The following is a 5,660-nucleotide window of genomic DNA, read 5'->3' as shown; positions in this document are numbered from 1 at the left end:
GCAATGGACTCTTAACATCGTAAACCAGTGAGTTGTTTGGTATGTCTCCCCTCTCATTGTGAAACAGAGACACCTCTTTCTCCCTCATTAGGGAGAGAATGAGCCTGTGGTATGTTGAATAGTGGGTGAATGAGCAGTCTTTGGAGTACTGCAAGTCTTTGTCTTTGCTATTGTTTTGCTGCATGCTTGTGTGCTTGCTGGTGGGTGCTGATGTTTTTTTTGCAGGAGGGAGGGGAGTGGGGGGGACTTTGGGGTTCTAATACTTAACTGTCATTCATTCTATAGGAGCATTCCTCTGTTTTTCATGGATGTTTGCAAAGGGAAAGCATTTCAGGATGTATATTGTATACATGTCTCTGACCTTTAATGTACCTTTGAAACCTCTGAAGTCAATCAAAAGCTTTCTACAGGGGTTGTAACAAATTACCAATTTAATGCCCCTACCTGTGGAATCAAATACTTCCACTACAAATGCCTCATATACTTCATTTACATCCACAACTCTATGTCTTATCCCTTTCCTTATAAAATTGCAACACCAACCCCTCTACCAACTAATCTATCATGCCTGATTACAACATAACTCAACAAGGATTAACAGTCAAGTTTACTCAATGACACCAGGTGGATTTGATACATCTGAAATAAACTTCTTAAGGTCTTGACCATCAGAAATCCAGCTTCTCACATTCCACTGTAATATTCTTATGCCCATTGTGTTCCTTCACAAAGAGACTGAAATACAGATTCCCCACCCATCAGAGCTTCATTTACAGCTCCCCACATCACACCAGCTATAGCCAGATACTTTTCAGCAGCTTTCACAATAGTTTTAAATTTCTCAGTACAAATAGATCTTTGAGCAGTACTACTCACCACATCTGTTATGAACATCACAAACTTCATTTTATCAACTAGTAAAGTATCTTTAGTGAGAGAAGTTTGATGCCAACATATAGCCTCTGACTTCACATTCTGTTCTTTGACTGGTACTTTGCAAAAATTTCGGTTTAACTTTTTGCAAGGCCATTGCATAAGCTCATACATTATAACTAATATACCCCAAACTAACTTTATCAGAGAGCTTCATTTCATCAAAACATATCAATATAGATAAACTATCCATCCTTACCCCATTTCTGACTACTTGCAATCTCTTTACCTCATTAACCTCGCCTCCCAATAAATGAGATTTAAAGTCTCCTATTGAAATCTCCACTGGGCCATCCATTATAACACCTCTAATACCTCCATTTTCATTAGGCAACAGAGACACTAACTTTTTGCCAAACAGAGTCTTCAATTGTAATGCCTTCTCACACTGTTAACTCATCACCTCCTCTTAAAGTACAAGCACAATCTATATTTCCTATGGCCAATTTTAACTATGTAGTTATTTAATGAGATTGATAGAAGAAGAGTGTTCCACGTCAAATTTAAACATTACCTTTAAGTCTTCTTTCCTATTTTTCAATATCTCCCACACTACCTTTTCATCACTTGAAATCATTCCCATATTATGTTTCTTTTTCTGTTTTCCAGATCGACATTCAACTTCATTCCAACTTCCTTCCACCAACCCACACTCGCCAAGACCACCATCTCCAGTTCCTTTTCCACATTCTCCCCCTACGCGAACCTACACGATTTCCCAACATCACCATTCACAGCCAGCGCCAACAACCTCCACTCCTCCAAGCCAACTTCACCACCTGAATCCCTGATCCATGGTGGGTAATTTTCCAACCTATAAACTGTTTAAAGGTATAGCGATCACACTAGGGTTGTTAAGTCATAGAGCTAATAAGAATGTCATTAGTCTTATCTTTGCATGACTGGAGGTGGGACTGTTGTGGAGATGCTGGGTTGGAGATGTTTGGACTGCATTGTAGGTAGCTGATAGGTGGATGCATACCCCACCCTTTCTCTTAACCTCTTCCACTTCAGTCTCTCCTCGTTACTGAAACCTCAAAAGACATTCTGGTGTAGCTCCACTGCACCCTTTCCTGACCAGGAATGCATATGGTAATCCAGTCAACATCTGACCAATGTTCCATAAAGTTGGAGTATATCCTCTCTGTTCACCTACTCAATGGCTCCACTAATGCGAGCCAGCTTCCCATAAGCCTTGTATCTGCTTCACCACCATATTCAAGGATCTTTGGACTAGAACGCCAAAGTCCCTCTGTTGCCGATACTCTTAGGGCCCTACCATTTATGGTGTACCCCTAGTTTCATCAGCATCCCTAAAGTACACCGCCTTACATTTGTTGAATTAAACTTCAGCTGTCATTTTTAGCCCATTTCAACAACACATTAATATCATCCTGTTGCCTAAGATTATAGCAAACACTGTCAACGACTCCACCAAAGTTCTACATCATCTGTAAACTTCTGATTATGCCTCCTACACCTAAACCCAAGTCATGATTTTGCCCAAAGCAACAGCAAGGGGCCCAGTACCAACCCTTGTGGGTCAACACTAGCCACAGGCATCCAATCACAATAACAGCCCAGCCCTCCATGAAGTTTTTCTCAGAGCCTTCGATCTACGTGTTCCTGCCTCTGCACCATCTGCTAATGGAGGCAGTTTCTCTCTATTCACTCTCTCTAAAAGTGCTGCATTTTGTAAGCAAGATCCAAAACTCTGAACAGATTCCACAACCATTGAACTAACTTTCAGGTACTCTACAACTCATGTTCTCAAAATTTATTTATCCATTATTTAGTTATTTACTTGCCTGCTTGTTTATTTATTATTAATATTTTGTTACTTACACAGCTTATCTTCTTTAGCACATTGGTTGTTTGTCAGCCTTTGTGTGTAGTTGATCATTGATTCTATCCTATTTATTTTTTCTATTATAATTGCCTGCAAGAAAAATAATCTCACTGTGACAGATTCTGTATCTAGTTTTATAATCAATTTACTCCGAACCTTGAAATCTTCTCCACACCTCCACCTAATTAGAGAATGCTTCCCACTCCCTTCTCCTTTTCCCAACCAAGATTCCTGATTCCCCTCTTCCTAACCTCCCCCCAACACACACACACACACACACACACACACACATATATATATATAAGGCATTGGTAAGGCCAAATTTGGAGTATTGTGTACAGTTCTGGTCACTGAATTATAGGAAAGACGTCAATAAAATTGAGAGAGTACAGAGGAGGTTTACTAAAATGTTGCCTGGGTTTCATCTCCTAAGTTACAGAGAAAGGTTGAACAAGTTAGGTCTTTATTCTTTGGAGTGTAGAAGGTTGAGGGGCGACTTGATAGAGGTGTTTAAAATTATGAGGGGGATTGATAGAATTGACATGGATAGGCTTTTTCCATTGAGAATGGGGGAGATTCAAACAAGAGGACATGAGTTGAGAGTTAAAGGGCAAAAGTTTAGTGGTAACATGAGGGGGAACTCCTTTATTCAGAGAGTGGTAGCTGTGTGGAACGAGCTTCCAGCAGAAGTGGTTGAGGCAGGTTCGATGTTGTCATTTAAAGTTAAATTGGACGGCTATATGGACAGGAAAGGAGTGGAGGGTTATGGGCTGAGTGCAGGTCGGTGGGATTGGGTGAGAGTAAGAGTTCGGCACAGACTAGGAGGGCCGAGATGGTCTGTTTCCGTGCTGTAATTGTTATCTGTTATATGTCTGTGACTCAGACTGTTGCACAGCACTATGTATCATTTGTTCACGCTGTATGAAAATGGTGCAAGGTTACAGAAGTCTGTTAAGCCAAAATGTATGCCAACAGCAAAGAAAGTACTGAAAGCCATCCTTTAAAACCTTTAGAATGTGAACTGTAGAAAGCAGGTGGACGTTGGCAGCACCGCAGCAGGTACACAAGCATAATGGTTAGAATTGTGCTTTACAGGGTCAGCAATCATCAACTGGGGTTCATTTCCTAACAGGGAAGCCTAAGGAGTTTGTACAGTGCCTATAAAAATGTATTCACATCTCTTAGAGGTTTTCATGTTTTAGTGTTTTACAACATTGATTCACAGAGGATTTAATTTGGCTTTTTTTGCCACTGATCAGCAGAAAAAGATTCCTTCGTGTAAAAGTGAAATTATGTCTCTACAAAGTGATCTCAGTTAATTACAAAAATGAAACAAAATAATTGATTGCATAAGTATTCAAGCCATCAAGTCAGTATTTAGTAGATGTACCTTTGGCAGCAATTACAGCCTTGAGTCTGTGTGGATAGGTCTCTATCAGCTTTCCACATCTGGGCACTGCAATTTTACCCCATTGCCTTTACAAAACTGCTCAAGCTCTGTCAGATTGCAAGGGGATCACGAGGGAACAGCCATATTCAACTCCTGCCACAAATTCTCAATTGACTGAGGACTCTGTCTTGGCCACTTCAGGCCATTCCTGTGCAGCTTTGACTTTCTACTTGGGGTCATTGTCTTGCTGGAAAACAAGTACTCTGCAAAGTCGCTGTTCTCTTGCAGACTGCATCAGGTTTTCCAGCAGGATTTCCCTGTACTTTGCTGCATTCATTTCATGCTCTACCTTGAAAAGCTTTCCAGGGCCTGCTGCAGTGAAATATCCCCACAGCATGATGCAGCCACCACCACGTTTCACAATAGGGATGTTGTGTTTTTGATGATGTGCGATGTTTGGCTTATGCCAAATATGGTATTTAGTCTGATGGCCAAAAGGCTCAATTTTGGTTACAGAACACCCTAGAATCTCCCAGCTGATTTCAGGGTCTCCAAGATTTCATGTGAGTTCTTTTCACCAGTAGCTTTCTTGTTTCCACTCTTCCATAAAGCTGTGACTGGTAAGGCACCCAGGCAACAGTTATATATGTAGTCTCTCCCATCTCAGCCACTGAAGCTGATAAATCTGGAAAAGTTGTCATAAGTCCCTTGGTAGCCTTCCTCACTAGACCCCTTCTTGCACAGTCACACAGTTTTTGAGGACGGCCTGCTCTAGGCAGATTTACAGCTGTACCATATTCTTTCCATTTCTTGATGATTGACTAAGCAGTACTCCAAGGGATACTCAGTGTCTTGGAAATTTTCTTGTATCAATCTCCTGACTCGTGCTTTTCAATAACCTTTTCACGGAGTTGCTTGGAGTGTCCTTTGGTCTTCATTATACAGTTTTTGCCAGGGTTATTGACTCACCAGCAGTTGGACCTTCTCCTTTTTCTGATTTTTAATGGTGATTGACAGTCGAACTTAAATGTGCATTACTGTCACCAATGGGACTGGTGTTCTATTCAAGAGAGTGTAGAGAGTTGGGAAATAAAACCTCTACTAGTACTTTATCAAATAAAAACTAAATTACCCCCAAAAGCCCTATAGACTTTAAATAATGAAAGACAATATTGTGAATTAAATTAAAGTCACTTCCATAACTTGCAATGTGAAGCATATAAGGTTGAACAAAAGGAAGTACAAGCTGCACTACTAGATTTGGGGGCTGACAGTTTTCATTTAAAAACTTTACGGAGGAGGTGGACGATGATGATGATCTCGGATGAGTGGTGTAACATCTTCTAGACAACACAGCAAGCTCAGCTGCATTGATTTACTCCTGCTTGGTATGAATGGTTGTGGTTATGTTTCTCTGGTGTATTACTAGGACATGAAGAAGAGCCTTTTCATCAGTTGATTGTTAGGACCCATGGTGCACAGCCAGCA

At 40.7% G+C, this 5,660-nt stretch overlaps 1 protein-coding gene across 1 annotated transcript in view; it reads right to left on the bottom strand.

The window, feature by feature from the left end:
- Positions 1-5,660, bottom strand: part of kif25 (kinesin family member 25) — a 321,128-nt gene that overhangs the window by 70,072 nt on the left and 245,396 nt on the right. The window lies entirely within an intron of this gene.

The sequence above is a fragment of the Mobula birostris genome, chromosome 8 (assembly GCF_030028105.1).
Source record: "Mobula birostris isolate sMobBir1 chromosome 8, sMobBir1.hap1, whole genome shotgun sequence".
Taxonomy (NCBI): domain Eukaryota; kingdom Metazoa; phylum Chordata; class Chondrichthyes; order Myliobatiformes; family Myliobatidae; genus Mobula; species Mobula birostris.
Note: the sequence above shows the minus strand (reverse complement) of the source record. Positions and strands in the feature narration are given on the sequence as shown.